At 40.5% G+C, this 19,049-nt stretch overlaps 1 protein-coding gene across 2 annotated transcripts in view; it reads left to right on the forward strand.

Annotated features, from left to right (window-relative positions):
* SLIT3 (slit guidance ligand 3) overlaps positions 1–19,049 on the forward strand; it is a 509,126-nt gene that overhangs the window by 167,176 nt on the left and 322,901 nt on the right. The window contains exon 1 of one of the 2 annotated variants that reach the window (XM_064520837.1): positions 6,728–6,858. The exons of the other annotated variant lie outside the window; for it this stretch is intronic. The gene's annotated coding sequence lies outside the window, so the exon portion shown is untranslated. Of the gene's footprint in view, positions 1–6,727; positions 6,859–19,049 lie in introns of those variants that run through there. 2 annotated transcript variants of the gene reach the window in all.

Genomic DNA, 19,049 nt, shown 5'->3' on the forward strand with positions numbered 1-19,049 from the left:
AATTAAAATCTGTCCTAACAACAAGGTCGCCCTGATCCATCTACTTTTTGGCTCCTTCAAATGATTCTGCTAGTGTGAGGCAGTCCACAAAAGCTGTGCTAGCACTTCTCTGTTCCATTATGGTCCATGTATGGCCTGTTAATCCTGATTATTAACACGGTTTCTGCTAATACAACTGGGATGGAAGTCAGACTCGGCGTGTCACCTTTTCAGGAGTCCACCTTCTGTTCTCCTCTAAACCACTCTTGAACGTTGCCTTCACATTTGTCACCCTCCGTTTCTTTTGTACTGAAGTCTCAATTTTTGCTCCACAGTTGTTAACTCACAAATTTTATGCTAGTTATAAAGAAATGAAGAGGAGCAGCTGGAAGAGTAAAATGGTTGAAGTTTATCCAGAGGTAATTAAAAAAAAAAAAAAGTGATATTTATCATTTTGCCTCAGAAATTTTCTCTGAATGACACCTCCTCCAGGTGACTTTCTTGGGGATTTTAGCAGTTGTCGTAGAGGCTCTTCCTCTGACCCTGCCCTTCCCAGCAGTTCCTCGGACTCGCACCCAGCCTGAGGAAAGGCTCCGGAGTGGGAACGTCCCTGAGCTCCGGCGTAGTTATTGTAACTGAACTTTTCTGCCATGGTCTGAAGTCTCAGGAACACTTCTATTGCAGCTTTGTCATTTTTTTGTCCTTAAGTCTCGTTGGCAATTTTCTTGCTTTGAAATCTATGAAAATAGATTAGTTGTATTTGTTGTTTTTATATCTTCATATGTATTATATACATATATTTATATGTATTAGTTGTTTTTATATCTTTGGCAAGTTGTTCCTCAAAATCTTTACCTGTCTTACAATGTTTTTTTTTTTATTTAGCCAGACCTTATTTGCTATTCTATCTTTGGTTTCTTTTTTACTTTTGGCAGGACATGTTTTTCCTTCTTCTAGCTCCTTTTAATCTGCCACTTAATTGTCTTTTTTTGTGTGTGTGTGTGAATGATATTCTTAGTTGAAGGGTGGTATTTCTTTTCTCTGAGGATTTTATATAGTGTCTTTAAACAATCCTTATGCCACTTGAAAAATCTGGTTTTTAATTTATGCTATCTAAAAGTTGGATTCTGAACCATCTCCCATCACAAAATTTAACTGAATTATGCTAGGATAGTTTTTGCATTGTTGCTTTTTCCTTCCTCCTCCCCCTTTTGGTTTCCCACAGGTGATCCATGGGTTATGCTCCTCCCTGGGCATGAATTTGTATCTTGCTTGTTGATGCACTTAACTCATTTTATCTTTATCTTAATCTTTTTTTTTTCAATTATAAGTCAGCAGTGTTTCTCCATTGAAGCAGTCTATTTTATCGTTCTCTTGTAATCTGCTGTTTGGTGTAATTCTATCTTGCTGATTATGCTCTTTCTGCAAAATTTATATTGATACCTGTTAGTGAATATCTATATGTAAAAACAGACATTCCAGTTCACCATCCTTCTTTTTTTCCCTGTTTTTAATTTTTACTGTCCATATAAATGTGCATATTTAAGATGCTAAACATTTAGAGTCAGTTGACGGGTGTAAAATTGCTCATTTAGATCATTTCATGGTCATATCTTTGGCATTTCTCTAAACAGAATTACCTTAATGCCTTTGTGCAATCTAGCAATTTAATACAATAAAACTTATACAGGCTCCATCAGTTTAGCACATGCAGGTTTGTAGACTAAATGCACAAGAATGCATAGACCATACCGCCTACAATTTGCAAAGCTTTGGGAAAATACATCTGTAAGGATTATATTGCTCCTGACTGCTTGTACCAAGTTAATCCATTTTTAAAGCAAAATTAAATTAAGAACCATTGCTTGGTTTAGCTCAGTCTCTAGATATTTTTCATTTAAAAATAAGCTGCAGAAAACTATTTTCAGCTATTCTTACCTCCCTCTTTATGTAGCTATTGTAAATTTTGATGAGACTCTTAATGAAACTTGAGTATTTATTTAGTAATAGCTTTACTCTTAAAAGTTACCTGTTGCTACCTTGGCCCCTGGCTGCAGCTTTTTTCATTCCGACGCTACCTTATTGCCCCATGACCTTTGCTAATGTCAGGTTAGTTTGATCTTTATGTCCCTTATACCGTAGGTTATGTTTGTGTGATGCATTCTAGCTCAAGTGTAATTTCTTTGCTGTGTCCAACTTGATTGTAATTTGTGCAAGAAGTAGTTGTTTGCCTGTCAAATAGATGAGGTCCACAGCTGGTTTCATAAATAACATAGTTACGATTCCCCTTTTTACTTATCTAGTTAAGTTCAATCCTTCCATTTGATGCCCTAACCAGCTCCAAGCAACCTTTAAAAATAAAAGGTTGTGTCCTCCTATATTTTCATATTTTTTTGACTGGAAACTAAAATACTGAAGACTGGAGATGTCTACAGCAATAGTCATTTCCCCCTGAACCCAGGTGGGCAGCTAGCTGGAATGAGACATGAAGCTGTTGTGTTGTTTTTGCAATAGCCGTCTCCTGCACAGACCACATGAAATAGCCTTAACGCAGATAGCCATTTTCATTACAGAGGGGAAAGGTGTTTTCTGCTTCCTACAGGATTAGAGATTTCTCTGTGTGATCCCTTGCTGCGCATAAAGCAAATGTCTGCAATGATTGCTAAAACAGCTGTAGCAAGATTCTTAATTGCATAATTAGAATGTATAAATACAACTTGCCACATGTCTTTGGTTCTCTTGCTGAAATTTTAATAATATGATGTACTATGGTAGCATGCCATAGTAAAAGCAATAACTGAACCATCAGTTTAGTTTTCTATTAATGTGTATTCCTTATCATTATATTTTTCCACGGCTCAGGAGTAAATTCACAAGGGGAGAGCTTCACTCTGCACAGCTTGCTGCTTCATAAATCACAGTCAGCCGTTCAGCTTGGCTCTGGGGCTGGTCAGCCAAGTGAGCTTATTGTCTCTTAGTAGGTGTCCATGGTATAGAAAAAGATGATGAACCAAAAAACCAGTAAGTCTGATAAGTTATGCTTCTCCAAAAACCATAAGCAGTATTCTAGTGATCTTATGACTTGAGGTTATTCATGTTTCTGGTTTGCTCACCAAACTTGCATTTATGGCATTATTATAGTGGAACATTGAGCTTTGTATAGCATCCCCAGATATCAGTTTCCCACATAATTTATAAATGTACCTCTTTCAGGCTCGCATGTGCAGCCTGTGTTAGCAACAAGATATTGAAATGTGGCAGTAATTCTGTTCCTGCTGGTCTACATGAGGTTTAGGATTGGTTCTGATTTCTACTTCAAAAGGACATCTGCCTGTGGAGGCATAGCTAGGACATCACTGGAATGACTACAGTGTGGTGGGGCAGGTCATACAGCCATGTGTGTGTGTGGTGATGGCTGGATGCAGGGTCTGCCACAAAGACAGGCAGGGAAGAAGAGGAAAGGAGGTTGACCCTTACGCGAAGGAACCGCTCACGTGGACAGAGCTCCTCTACAGAAAGGGGGACAGGCTCCTTGACAGCTTGCTGGTCTGGGTCAGAGAAGCCAGTGAGGGTGGCATTGTGTGCAGTGGCAGGGTGAGGGAGGGGACAAAGTCTTCTCCAAGCAACTTGTGGAAGTCTCCAGACCACAGACCCTGCTTCTTATGAGAGACTTTGATCTCCCCGACATCTGCTGGAAAGGAACCCATTGGGAGGCGAAGAAGGCAGGAGGTTTCTGGAGGCTGTCAGGCATAGCTTCTTAACCTAACAGAGATGCTGGATGGGCCAACAAGAGGTGAGGCTTTCCTGGACCTGCTGCTCACAGGCAGGGAAGAACCGGTCAGGGTGTGATCATCAGGAGCATCCTTAGCTTTAGTGACCATGAAGCAATGGCATTCAATATGCCAAGGGGAGCGAGGAAGGCATGTAGCGGAGTGCAGACCCCGGACTTCAGCTTATTCAGGGAACTGTTGGGAGGACTCTTGGAGTAGTCCTGTGGGAACCCAGATGGGCTTCCAAGCTGTTAATAACCTGGAGCTAGTTCAGTGGAGAGCCACCAGGCTGGTCAGTGGCCTGTACTTCTGTGAGAAGAGACTGAGGAAGCTGAGCTTGTTCAGCCTGGGGGCGAGACAGCTTTGGGCAGGGGGACAGAATAGCAGCCTGCCAGGACCAAAAAGGAGGTCAGCGAGAGGACACAGCCAGAGTCTTCACCGAAGGGCATGGAAGGAGAAGGAGATACAGTGAGTTGAAATAGGAGAGATTTCAACTGAATATAAGGAAAGAAAATGTCATGAAGAGGATAAATGAGCCCAGGAACAGTTAGTGCCGAGATGGTGGACAATCTCTGACCTTGGAGGACTGGAGGAGGAGGCTGCACTGGAGGCCTCCTGGGATTCTTCTGGCTGGAGTGATGCTGTGATAGACTGCGGTAAGGGGTGAGGTGCACGTGGCAGTGCTGGTAAAGCATTTGAGAGGGACCACATGCTTTATGTAAATGAGGAGACAAGTTACTACTGCATAGCGCAGGAAAAAATAGTAGTCCCCTAGCAATAAAATCTTGCTGTAAAAATGAAATACAAAAAAAATGAAAGTACAACATGGATTGATCTCACTGCAGCTTTCAAGATAGGTATTCTTTGGATTAAAAATCAATTTAGAATTTTTCAGTATCTGAAAATACATTGGGGAGATTGAGAAGGGAATGCCGGATGGAAATGGAAATTATAATAGAAATCCAGGTACATTCTTACCTAAAACAATCACTGCCTTATTTGATGGAAAATCATTATAGTATTTATAAATCCATTCATAAATGTATCATTTAAATTTCAGTTTGTTTTCTGGCCAGTTCAATGTTTGATACTTAAATCGAAAAAGATGTATTTATTAATGTTTGTCAAATCAGTATATAGAATTACAATGAATTAATTTTTTTTTGGTAGTTTAATATTTATTAAACGTTCAGAATAGAGCCCTTTGTTTTGGCCACTGGCACCTGTGCCTTCAAGGGAGCAATTTTCCAAATACCAGCTAGGCTTTAGACTTTGTTGCCATAGGTGAATTTGGATGCCTTCAGTGAATATATAGATTGTGAAACCAGTGAGTGCTAGTTACACAACTAGCAATGTATTTTTTTTAATGAGTTTTAAGTTGTCTCAAAGCGTTTCTTTTTGAGGAAAAAGATACTGTCATTTTGAGAATTCTTCTTCAGAGGTTCTGGGAAATAAATTAACCTTTCGGGACTTAAACGCGGATGTGCTCTGTAAAGGGGTTAGAAGGCAGAGCATGTATACTGCCTCAGGTGAATTCAGGAAGGGATGTCTGAAATTTCAGTAATGGCAAGCAGCATCTTAGCTGGGATCTCATTAAAACATTTAAATGCCAGTCTGTTCCCTGGGAGTTAATGGGCAGGTTCTGATTTATGGGGTTGCTTTTGGGCTCAGTGGCTTGGAGGAGGCACAGCACAGTGGGTGCCAGCAACAGGTTTTGGCCCTCTCTCCAGCCCCAGGATCGGGATCTGCCCAAGAAAGGTAGGATTGAGATTAGCTGTGAGCTGGTGGGGATTTGTCTGTGTTCCTGCTGCGTCAGCTTCTTCAGCTCTTTTAAAACAGCTGAATTGTCCAAAGCAAACCCTCAGACAGGGCTCATCAGCTGCGTTGCCCCCTTTTAATACAAATCTAGTTTATAAGTATCCAAATATCATCCTGTGTGTTTTGCCTTCTGCTGTCTTTTCGGATGCCGCTGTAGCCACAGTCAAGTCTCTGCCCTAGTAGTGTGGGATTTGCCAAGCTCTGGTCACCCCGGTACACGCAGCGGCAGGCGGCAATTTCACAGACCTTTTGTCCTTTATGTGACACTTACAGATGTTGGAAAGTTAGCTTTGGATCATCCTAGAAATGCTGTGTAAGGACCTTTGTGAATCTCACTGGTTTGTACAGTGTGACCTTAGTTCTTTCAGTGATTGTTTGCAACCTGAATGGGACTGAGGTTTCCCCCCCTCCACCCCCCCAGTCTGGTACTTTCATTGATAAAATTATTGTGAGGAAGATACACTTCTGTTTAGTTCTCCTAGCTGGAGACTGTCATTGTTAAACCTCAAACCACAGTTTTATGGGGGGGGGGGGGGGGTGAATATGAATTTACAGAAAGAAAGGATTTAGAAATACGTTGCCTTTTCCCTTCCTTTGCTGCTTCCAGTAGGCCTCGTGCCTGCTTGAGATCAGTGATTCACTCAGCATATGGCCACAAATCTGTTGAGCTCGTAATCTGTATTAAAGCAGTGGCAATTTCCAAAAGTTTGGTTCAGTGATTTATGAGCAAAAAGGTGTTGCTTTTGCCCCGCCGGATGCTGCTATCGCCCTGAGCCTGCGAAAGACTGCTGCGTTGAGGCTTGACCGCCGTGAGGCTGCCCTAAGGCAGCGTGGGGCAGTACGCTTGACAAACATCAGCTGTGGCAACGCGTGCTTTGGTTGCAGCTGAATAATATTGCCATGTTTTAGATACTTGCTGTGGTGAAAACGTGTTACCGCTCACCCACAACAGGCAGAGGCTGGGCAGCGGTTCGAGCCGCCTTCGGGCACCTGCTCCCGCTCTGGTCCCAGGCGTTTTCCCTCTGCCTTCCCTTCCCTGAGGCGGGCGCTCGCCGGCTGCCTCCTGCCAGGGGGGCAGCCGCTCTCCTGGCTGCTAATAAAGACACACACAACCCGAGAAGCTGTTCTTGACTTCCTGCTGGAGTCAGCCCAGCCAGGCTGTTCGGGAGCCGGCCTGGTGAGCACGGGCGAGCAGTGACGGCGGTCCACACCCCGACGCTCACGGCTCACACCGGCGGCTGCGCGTCGCTCGAGTGCCTGCCTGCAGCAGAGGAGTCATCCAGCTCCCACGGTACTGAATCCGTCTTTTTTTCCTAACGATATGTCAGTCTTACCACCATGGCTGCTCTTTACGTCTTCATCTGGCAGCTGATGTTTCTGTGAAATAGTAGTTTATTTTGGTCTCTGGAGTATAGATTTTAAAGTAACAAAGATTTTATGAAACGCTTGAATTCACCTCATCGTTACTGACGAACCTTTAGCAAAGAGGAATTGCGTGTTAGCACCGTGGGTTTGTGCGCGCTTGGAACACATTTAGAATCAAATTGTTACTTAAATCAAGCTTTCTTTTAGAAGAAAAAAACAAGTTTTATAGCTCTAATGGATGTGAGAAGCTCAAAAATCTGGAATGCGTACCCATGCCAAGGTTGGCACCAGATAATTTGGGGAGTAAAATATTATACTTTTTATATATCTCAGTACTAAGACTTCTCCTGAGGGGTCTAACAGTTTTTCAGACCTGGGTTTGGCATTTTTAAACTATTTTAGGAGGATTGTTATTACCTTTGATAAACAATGCTGGGGAAAGCATTTGTGGGGCTTTGCAAAGGAGATCCCTAGAGCAGGGTTTCATGTCGGTTCGGAGGCGGCATTGGAGGAATCTGGGCGAGGTGTTTGCCAGACAAGAATACAGAGTTATCAGAACTTTTAAGCTTAATTTTAGTATGTTATTGAAATTTCTTTTACGCTATATTCCTTCTGTCTTTCCTTTATAAAACTTTATCAAAAGATGTTGATTGCTTGGCTCGCTGTGCTGATTTTGGTTTTATTTTTCCTGTGTGGGATAAAGACTAAAAGTGACTTAATCCTCAAAGGCTGTAAGGAATGTTGGGTCTGGCACTGTGAAAGAAAATAGCTGGTTTGCAGTGGGAATGGTATGGAAACCAAATATTTCTAATGCTTCCCAAAAGAAGAAAAATTAGCAGCTTTTGTAATATGCTGAATGACTTGCAACTTAACTGTCAAACTTTTATCATAAAAACTTATTAAAAGTAGTTTGTCAGCCATTTTTGCCATAGTTTTGGGGTGTTATTACTGAAATAACACAGCACCAGATTAGTTCCTTTTTACATAGCAAAAACAAAATTTGGCAGATAATAAAAGCGCAGACAAAACTGGACACTATGTGGCCTTGTGCTCTTAATGTGTAGTTGAGTGTAATGTCATCAAAATGTCTGTATAAACCTCTGATGTTGCTTTATGTTCTGGATTGACAGCTGCTACTCTCGTATATGGTAGCGCGTTGTCATGACGTGCGTATGTATGCCTATCAGCACAGAGCACCTGCAAACGCCAGTGCACCACAATACTTCGCCCTTCAGGTTCTGGTTGAGAAAACGTTGATTTTCAAAGTCCCTAAACTCAAGCAAAGAAGGCTACATGGAGTCTCTTTTCTAATGACAGCAACAAGCTAATTATTTCAAGCTTTGGCATAGCTTTTGGCAAGATCCTGTCCTGTCCTGTAAAGGGTCCACCACTTGAAAGCTGGGATGGGGGAATTGCTTTACTTTTAATTGGTTTGGTATAAAATATATATGCTCCTTTGTAAAGCATCATAAGTCTTTTGAATTAACAGTCTTATATGAAGTTGGACTGGTTTGCTCCCGTGTTTTTATATAGTTATGATAGGATTTGGTTTGGCTTAAACATATGTTTGACATATGTGGTAAATCCAATTGACGGTTACAGAGTTTATGGTAGATAATTCAACATACTTTAGACCAAAATTTAATGCTAGTCCATATATGTCCTTTGTAATCTCACTTTTGTACAGTATTTATATGTGTTATGATTAGTACACTTCCTGAGATGAGAACGCTTAAAGGTTGTACAGGAAGAGATAGATCCCTGTTGCTCTTGCATTAATATTTGGGTTTCTGTATCACCGACTGCATGATGTATTATATCTTTTTCTTCCATAGTTATATACAATGTTTTGTATTCCCACTAAAAAAGTAATGAAAAGGTTTTTTTTAAATGTGTGAAATATAATGATTAATGTTATCCTAATTAAGTGTTAAATTGTATTTATAATTGTGATAGCCTAAAAATACAAGGAAACTGTGATATGGCCAGGTACAAAACAAGTTTTGAGCTTCAGAGAATTTGAAATAGTGTTTGAAAGGATAAGTTTTGGGCCTTCCCCCCTCCCCAGCCATATCAGTTACTAAGTAATATTTATTTTCCTACAGGCTTGGGCTCAGTGAAATATTATTATAGATCATAATTAGAGCTGAAATGTACTGGCAGGAGCTTTCACGGCAGTCCCTCTTGGCTTGTCAACCGTAACTCCCGTTGTGGTACGTAGGGAGCCCTGTCTGAGGCGCTGGGCTGAGGTTTGGTAGTTAATTCCCAGCTAATGCTCATTGAATCCCACCTCCATCCCCCCTTCTCTTGGATTGTCTTCTGCGGGACTTCTAAGCAGCAAGATTATGTATACATTAAAAATGTATTCAGTTGCTGTAGAAATGCACGTATCATTTGACTGAGCTGTCACTTCTGCCCTGTCCTTTTAGTGTGCATGCAGTTGTGACATATCCTTTGCCCTAGCCTAGGAACTATTTTTCCTGTGTTGTTATCTGTTCATTAATACTGTTTTTTAATTGAAAGCTGTAACAGAGGTACTTGGAATAGGTCATGGACTGATGCCGTGTGTCATTGGTGGTTGAATAGTAAATGGCTTAACTGTTAAGAAAATCTTTGATGGACAGAGAAGAAAATCATTCTGTAGCTCCTGCTTACCCTAAGGTCTTTACCTAGGACTTGAATATTTGAATGAGACTGTAATTCAGTTTAACCAAAAAGTAGTGCAGTCTGTAGATTGTAAGACTGGGCCATGCACAAGGAGGCAACATTATTTTGCAGCTGGTCAAAAGCACAGTAATTCCCTCGCTGTGTGGTTGCTGTGTTGCTTGCTGCCTTGGGTCCGTTTTGCCTTTTTGCTCTTTTCATCCTGCATCAGTTAGTAACCAGTACTGATTAGCAGCATCTTTTTCCAAACAATGTTTTACTTTAAAGCTTTAATTTTGTTTGTTGTTTATAGTATTTTTCTTTTTTGTAGTTGCCAAAACTCATGTTTAGAACTTCATTTGGGACAAATGCTTAAAAATGAAGAAAGTTTCACATGAAGCCTACCAACCTTGGTTCTTCGGTACCTGTCTTACTAGTTCGTGTTCTATGGCAATAATTTACAGTAGTAACTGTGGTTAATCCGGACTGGTATGGAACCAAAAAGAAATAAAATCTTTAAATAAGGGTCAAGCACAGGCGCTGGAGGACACCTGAACGATGATTCATTTGTTAGCTGGAATAAGATGACAAAATCTAGCTGCTGATACCAGAACCAAACAGATCCCTGAATCTTTCAGGTTGGAAGGGACCTTGGGGAGGTCCCCTGGTCCCACCTCCCGTTCTCCGTCCTGCGTCCTGTTGGTGACAGCCTCAGTCCCAAGGCACTGCTCCGAGCAGCGAGGTAGCTGCAGGATGGAGGAGAGACGCAGATGCTGAATGAAATTTCACTAGCAGTGTGAAAATACGCAAGTCCTGTGATGTGTTGATGATTTAGCACAGTTTTGTTAAAGCGAGGCATAGTTACAGGCTGCTAAGGCTTTTTATGAGCGAGAAGTCTCTCTGAGAGCAAGATGTGATAACTACAGTGAAGTAGCTTTCCAGGGAGAGTGCAGGCTCCCTAGTCCGTACGAGGCTGCTGAGGTACTGTGTGTTTGCTGGTTGCAGACTTGACACTAGTTCATTCCTAGAATATTAAACTTTTCATATTTACTCTTGTTATATCTGGCAAGAGGCCTTAAGAAGTCCCCTGGTGGTACTGCTTGACTCCAGTATCTTTATAGTTCCTTTGATTGATTTGACAGAGCGTTCACAGGCCTAACGCCAGGCTCAGCTATTTTCTCTGCAGCAAAACATGAGACTAGAAAAAAATAGTAGTTAGCTGTTTAGTTGCTTGCTTTTTTTCTAGTCGCTATATGTTAACGTTTCAATTAGTGACACAATGACATTACAAATCCCACTGGAGGTAAATGAAACCAATGTTCTTGCTCAATATTTCTTAAGTCTTTGTAAGTGGAACCACATTTGCACCTTTGCTATGGAAGGATGAAATGGTTTCAAGGTGATCTCTAGAAAATATTGGGTTATGGTTTGGGCATTTAGTAATTTCTGTGGAAAAATGTATATATGTTGTTGTTATTTTTTCCATCTCCGTTGCCGAACAGGTGGGTAAGGTTACCAGCATTTCCTTTACTGCATCTGAGACAATTTAGGAAATCAAATTGCAAAAGAAAGGAGGGAAAAAAACTGAGAGAGACAGTTCTCATGTATCATATGGCCCGATTCTTTTGGTAGTTCTGTATTTTCCTCTGTACCTCACTAGTCATTTTTCCTCCTGTGGTTTTGAGATGAGTTTTAGATTGCTTTGCACCTGAATCACTAGGTGCAAGGATGTTAGTAAAGAAATGTTGTTGCTTCCATTGTGTTATGGCAGTAGGAACTAACCAGCTAGTTAATATGGGAAAAGTACTTCCAAAACTCATTCATGGTGGGAAAATTTTGCTATATTTTCATTTCACTTTTCCATTAATTTTGGGCAGTGAAACCCAAATATTAGTAACATAGATTTGAAGTAGAATAATTTTGCAATGCTGGGTTACAAAGCCTTCAGGAAGATGTCAATCAAAGTGTAGTATCAGTGAAAATCCAGCCAACTGGATTGGGTTGACTGAGGTTGACTTCTTTATATAAGAAAGTTCTCTCCCCCCTCTCTCTTTTTAGTATGGCCGAATATGTGTTGAACAAGCTTTTAGCTCATATTTACAGTTTTTGAGATTTTTTTCCCCCAAAGTCAAATGTAAAATTCAACAAATGCTTTTCTGTTACTTCTCATCTGAAGTGCCAGTTGTTTTAAGTATCTCAAGTACAGCCAAGATGAATCTCTTTCACTTGAACTTAAAGTCTGCTTTACTTGGCTCAACCTGCCGTCACCACAGTTTTTGGTTTCTTCTAAGTCTTTCAACTTAATCTCTGCTTCTCTGGATGGGATTTCGGAAGTAACTGAGGGACACAGATGGCATTAAAAAATAATGGGATTTGGCTACCAAACAAGGACAAGATTCTTTGCCAGTCTTAACATTTTCTGTTCACTGCAGTTGATGATAGTGTCCTCTATGAAATGTTGCTCTGCTCCCTGACTTGAAGACTATCTTCTCTTTGCATGTCTTTGAGTAGACCCTCTCCTCCCATTCACTGGAGAGGTTCAGAGGGTTGCACATGCAAGTGTCTCTTGTACTGAAGATCTTACCTGTGCTGAGTTCTTTATCATTGGTGTCATGTGTATCGATTCCAAACCTGTAATACTAGTGAGGATATGATGTGTTAATGCCCAGAATCCCAAGCAAGTGAGACTTCATTTCTGGTGAGGTTTTTATGTGAATCACCTTTCAGCTTTTAGTTAAATTTTCTTAAGAGCTAAGGAGGGGATAGGGTGCCATGTCTAACTATAGATTTCAAGTTTGCACTAAATTACTTGGCTTGGGATAAAGATCGACTTTTTCCACACGTTTTTTGCTATTACCTCGTTTGTAATGCAACAGGATCACGGGAGTGTTGAAGTGATAGTTCCATCTGACTTTGATGGAGTAACGAATATAGGGCAGTCTTTGTTAGTGCTTCATCGCTAAATAGGCCTCCAGTGATAAATGTGTTTTAGAGCCCATAGACAAGGCCTCAGATGTGTTAAGACACTTTATCCTTTTTGGAGGCTGCCCAGTCAAGTATGTAAAATAGCAGCAGCCACTCTAACTTAACAACTGTTACGTAAAAACATATGTTTCTGACTATGCTCATGACAGGTGTCTGGAGATGAGCGTAAGGGGAGGGCAAGAATATAGTGCTTATAGTCTCTACCGTGTGCTAGCAGTCTCCGGCCCTTTACTTCCCAAACTTCCTGACGCAACAGGTCTCTAATAATAGCTCTATTAGTTCCAGATATTAATATTAGTTCCAGTTTCTTCCGTTAGTTTGTCCAGTTTCTTTTTGAATTCATGTTAACTTTTGTTATCCATACATCTTTCAGCAAGAAGGTGTCACAGCTTAGCCATATGTTTGAAGAACTGCCTCTTCCTGTTTGTTTCTGCACTCACTGCCTTCTTGGTTCATTTGATGGCACCTACTTCTGGAACAACTGCACCCTATCAATCTCCCTGTCACTCACGAATGTATAGATCTTTATTTTATCCCCTCTCAGTTGCTTCTTTTCTATCTTAATGTGGCAGATGTTTCTTACCTGTTGCCCTTCTCTGAACCTTTTCTAGTTCTACCAGTTGGTTCTTCCCCAGTTGTTCTCCAGTTATTTCAGATGTGAGTGCACCAATACTGAGGGTTGCGTTGAAGGAGAGCACACCACAATGTAACATAATGACTTGTTGTTTGTATTTTGTTCTACTCTTCTGATAATATATCCAACTTTCTGTTGGTTTTGCTTTTTGTTTTAAGTGCTATTGAGCTGAAGTTTTCATGGGTCTGGGACTTGAGCAGCAATGGTAAGCTTGGAGCACGTTGTTGAATATATGAATTTAGGGTCTGGTTTTCCTGACGCGTAGCTTTACCTTTAATTGCCATGAGTTACATTTGTTATTTCGTCAGTGGCACACTCACTGTTATGAGCTCTTTCTGCAGTCTTCACAGCTGGCCTGGACATTGCTGAGTATTGTCAACAAAATTTTGTCACCTCACTATTTACTCTCTTTCCAGACCATTTATGAATATGTTCAAAAGTGTGGACCCTAGCACAAATCTCTGCAAGGCTCCTCTCAGTTGCCTTTCTATGCACTTGTCTCCCTTCTTTTAACTAATTATTTATCTATTGAGGATTATGGCAGCTTAGCTTTTTTTAAAAAAAGCTTTGGGAGGGATATTGTGGAGTGCCCATGGGAAGTCCTAGTAGACTGTTTTGGACAGATCTTACTTGTCCCACCCACTGATTTCTTCAAAGAACTCCAATTAATTTGTGGCGCATGACTTCCCTTTACAAAGGCCAATTGACTCTTCATCAGTATGTCAAGGACCATAATTCTGCTCTTTGTTATAGATTCTACCAATCTGCTGCCTATAGGCATCAGGCTTCTGAATTCAGTTCCCTGAATTGCCCTACAACCATTGGCAGCCCTTTAGCTACCTCATGCCAAGGCAGTTTTAAACAAGAAGTTGCTCATCACTGTTGAAAGTTTGACTCTCTAATCCTAGAAACCCTTCAGAGCTTTAGGGTAAACAACCTCTCATGCTGACAATATCTTGCTGTTTACTTGATTGATTTCTTTCGTAGTCTAATGATACTTCAATTTTAGAAAGACCTGCGGCATTTACCAAACTTAGAGATGTCGGGAATGACAATTTCCCTGCACCAGGAGCATGGATGCAAACAATGGGTTTTTCTCTGTTTTTTGTTCTGGGTTTATCTCTGAATGTTACTTGTATTCTTGACCATCCTGTGGTCCTTTAGGCTTTGTGGCAAGGTTCTTGTTTTTGGAAAATAAGTTTATTACTAGTTTTAAGGCCTTTTGCAAGTTATTGCTTAGACTTTTTTTTTTTTTTTTTTTTTTTTGAACCCACCTAACTGTGCTTTTGCAACTAACTTACCAGAGTTCATGATTCTTCCTATGTTGTTTGGACCTTCCAAAGCTTTTTAAGGATGCGTTCTTGTTTTTTTTATCATGTCCTTTACCATACTTTCTGGCTGTGATGACTTTACTTTGGTCCTTCTAAAGTTCTTTTTGGTAAGTGATGTTTTCTGTGAACCCTCAGTGCGGCATCTTTAAATAGTTTCCATGCCACCAACAAAGGTCTTTAGTCTTTTGACTGCTGCTTTTAGCTCCTTTTAAAGAAGCTTTCCATTTTCTGCAGTTTCTGGTTTTGAAATTAAACCAAAAATCCGCTAAGCTACATTCTTGCTGTTCCAACGTGGATATGGGATTCAAATATGTTGTGGTCAGTGTTGCAGTGCAGCTCTTTGATGCTAACATTTTGAACCAGGTACCACACACTGTTCAGGGTTAAGTTAAGTGTCACTTTTCTGCTTGTGGTTTTCCTGACTAGTTGCTCAGTGAACCTGTTGCTAATCATATCCTTTAGATGTAGGCTTTGCAGTGCCTCCTGACATGACATTTATCTAGTTTCCATGGAGGTAATGAAAGTCTTCCATTACTGTTGTGTTTTCATACTTTGCAACATTTCTGATTTCTTCCTGTATCTGCTTACAGTCTTCTATTTCTGTGCTTGCTGTTCCTACTACTGGCACAGTGATGTAAGATATGTTTAAAAAATATCCAGAAAAAGGTGTATATAGGTCTTGATCCACTTTAACGCTGCTTGCACTTTAAGGAACTTTTGAAATATTGAAGTTTAAGTATGAGATGGTGCATGTTTATTTGCACTAAAGTTAAATTATAGGACGCATTCAGGGTTGCTTTAGGAATGTAATGTTATAGTCTGCAGTCTCAACATTAATAAACTTTTCTCCTTTCCCTAACAGAGAAAATAATATTCAAGATGAATTACTTGATAATTCATTTCTCAATAGCGATTGCTGCTGTTTCTCCTATCTCATTCTGCTTTGCCATGTGTTCCTGTAAGCCAAACTTTGAAAAGCGCTGTCATTGCTTGTCAATCAGCATTATCCAGCACTGCAACTGCTGGTAAGCGTTTCCTTTAATAGCGATCTTCAGTGATGCCTGGAGCACAGGAGGGTTTGGGGGAGTTCAGTCTGCTTCCATTTTGGTCTCGTGTTTGGGGCTCTGGATGCTGAGACGGCAGACTGTGTGCAATGCACTGCATCGAGCACGTTAAACTGCTGCAAGGAAAATAACAGAAAAGCGATGTGGGGAAAATGAGGAAGGACAGAGACAGAAATGATGGAGGATGATAATTTCCCCAAACGTGTTTTTTCCATTTGTCTAAGATTTGGTAGAGAAAGAACTTTCTTCCTTGTCCGCTTAGCTGTCCAGCTGTAGCTTTCCTCATTAGACAGCGCTTGACAAGCCGTAATGATTACGGAGTTCACCCACCGGTTACTTACAGGGTCTGTGTGTGTTAATATTGGTGGCATTGCTAAATGTGAGGAATGCAGCAACTTCCCTAAAACGGGGGAAGCGTAGCGCGGAGCTGGCTGCTGTCCGTGCCGGGCCTCCGTGGGGGAGTGTGGGCCGTGCAAAGCATTGTGTGCTGCATGGGATATTGTGCAATTGGCACGTTATTTAGTTAAGTTGATGTTTACCTTGCATATTCATGAAAATATTACAGTGTAATGAAGCATAAGGATTCTGACTTACCTTTACTGATATGGTTTTCCATGGAAACCAAGTTTATGGCACCATATTCTCATCAATGTCAGAGGACAGTGGTTGGTTGTGGCTGTATCTGTCAGAGGGAGAGACACTCGGACGTACTGCAGCCTGAAAGCGGATAGGTAGGCAGAAGACAGCGACTTCAAAATTGACCATGATACAGGGCTATATCAAGAACTTGCTTAAACCACAGGGGATGCATTTTCTAAATGCCACAAGTGCTGGCAGCAGCCCGTGTGAAGGCTGGCTTTGTGGCACACCAAAAGCCATCGGCCGGGAGGGACGTGCTCGCAGCAGAGAGGTGTCGTTACCTCTGTGCACGCAGAAACATGCTGCCCTTGCTTTAGCTTTTCCTTCATTTTTCATGCTTAGAGGTTCAGATTTATAGATTGTTTTGCTCATTAATGAAATCCATATCATGAATCCTAACTACAAGATCTAGGTTTTGTAAGAGAAAAAAAAAGACAGGAAAGAAAGGAAGCTGAGAGATGGACTCATGCTGAAGATGGCTACATATCTCACTTATTTTATATATCAAATTGTTTGTTTTATATGTGTGAACTTTGTTGCAGAATTTTTTACTTAACCCCACTAATGTACAAAATAGTTTTTTAAATGTAAAATATATTTCTTTAACAACACTGCAAAGTTACCCAACAAATAACAAGCCTGAAAAAACATGTTATAATGTAGTTTGTTTGATCTGCCAACGTGAAAGCAAGATGAAGAATGTGAAAGAGGGTTGGCATTTTAATCTTCTGTTCTACCAAATATAATATTGCCTTACCACGCTGTTATTAAAAACACCTCCAGAAAAGTTAGGCTTGAAAAAAATGACTAGTAAGAAAGATTTTCTGGAAGCCCCTTTAGCTCTGTTGGCTTCTTTATTCCTCCTCTTCTCTCTTAGTTTCTTTACCCATGTAGAGCTTTGTATTCATCTTTCTCACGTACATCTATAGCAGCCCTTTGCTCTTCTTTAGTTTAAGACTTTTTTTTTCTACTTTTTTTCTCAAAGTATGTTAATAAATTTGGAGAGAAGGGATTTTTCTAAAATTGTCAGCGTTTTCTTGTGTTATTTTAATGTCTCTGAAAATGACAGCAAATTGTTCATCACCGCATGGTGAGTAATAAAGAGGGAAAGGTCAGAGTAATAAAGAGGAAAAAAGAAGGAAAGGTAGAATTAGATACTAGTTTTTCTGAGCTGCATATAGCAATTCCTTGGAAATTGTGTTTTTGTTCTTTCTTTGAATGTTTAGCTGATTTAAGCATGGAGAAATATTTAATTAGGGATTAATGAAAGGCCCTTTTATATTACAAATGAGCATGCCTTCAAGCTAATTTTCTCTCTTTGGAATCCCACAATGCTGAACTTTTAATTAAAAAGTTTGAAATAAGTAAAGTGAGAAAGTGAATTTCTCCTTGACTCAATATAGATCTAAATATGAAACTGAACACATCTCTGCAGCCTTACCATCCCATTTGAGCAGTTAGTGTGGTTCTTCGATGATTTTGTGCTCGATCTAGCTGTTTCTTTTAACTCTCTAGAGTCAAAAGAAGGAAGCCTGTATCTTATCTTTGGATTGTTTCTGCCTTGTTTTGTAAAGTTTTTTACATGAGTAGAGTTCTCAGTTTAGAAGCCATCGGTAATTTTGCTTCATGCTGTCCTTATTGGTACCCATCCTTATTGCGAAATGCAGCTGGGGGACCAAGAATGCTCTTCTCCCCCCATCCCTTACACCTCTTTGAACCAAAAAAGAGCAATGTATGAATCAAAGCACCAACAGTTAGCAACCGAGCATTGATTTCCATTTTTCTAATCTGTACTTGAAATGATAAAAATAATTGGTAAGGTCTGTGGAAGTTACTCTGCTGTCAGGCTGGCCGAAGTCACATTTTCAGTAACACAGATCTTTTCTGTCTTCTCCCACGTATCTTTCCCTTTCCTTGACACTGAGCAGCACTGGGAATTTGAGTTCCCGTGGATCCTATAGTGCTGAGAAGGAATTTCGAAGGAATTTTTTTATAGTTGAAAGAGCATTCCACAGAATGTGAGCTTCGATTGTGTGTATACGCACGCGCCATTCAGAGCCTTCGTCTTCATGGGTCCCTGGAGGAATATAAGTAAGCCTCAGCAAGCTCATTAGTTAATTCTCTCCATACAAGCATTTATTTTCCCTGCCCCCTTTCTCTTTTTTGGGTTGGTAAGGGAAACCCTGGGATCTGACAGTGAACTCTTGGTCTCAATAAAGCAGTTATACAGGGTTTGGGTGGAATTTCTGTGAACTTCACGAAGAGGGAGAAAATGTGGAAAATGCTTCCTCCAAGCAAAATATGAACAAAATGTTGTGATTCATTAAGCTCCTTCCTAGTTGCCTGCAAGTGAGAAGCTCACAGTTATTCAGTTGAATAGTGCATGGCCCTGAGGGGGCAGAGCCAACAAAAAAAAAGAGATGGCATTAGTCCAAAGAGCAAAATGCATGTCTTCAGGAAAATCAGGAAATTTTGCCCCAGGCACATCCCAACTTGCACACAGTTTGTTATAGTGGGATTTTATATTAGAGTTTACTTTGGTTTTAAAAAAGAAATGAGTATTGTTTTTTAGTGTCATATGGTACCTGGAGGCTCCTCCATAGAGCAGATCATCTGCTGTAATGGTTTGGTATGTATTTAAGTTTTCTAGTTGAAGTGTTTCGGGTTAGATTGAATGGTTCAAGAGTCAGGTACGTTTTTGGATAAAATTTGTATCGACCTCCTAGTACTATACCTCTCTTTGTTTCCGAAATACAAATTACCAGTTCCAGGAACTTATACATAACTGTGTGGTTATCGTACTGTTTAATATTAGTCATTT

The sequence above is a fragment of the Dromaius novaehollandiae genome, chromosome 15 (genome assembly GCF_036370855.1).
Source record: "Dromaius novaehollandiae isolate bDroNov1 chromosome 15, bDroNov1.hap1, whole genome shotgun sequence".
NCBI classification, from domain to species: domain Eukaryota; kingdom Metazoa; phylum Chordata; class Aves; order Casuariiformes; family Dromaiidae; genus Dromaius; species Dromaius novaehollandiae.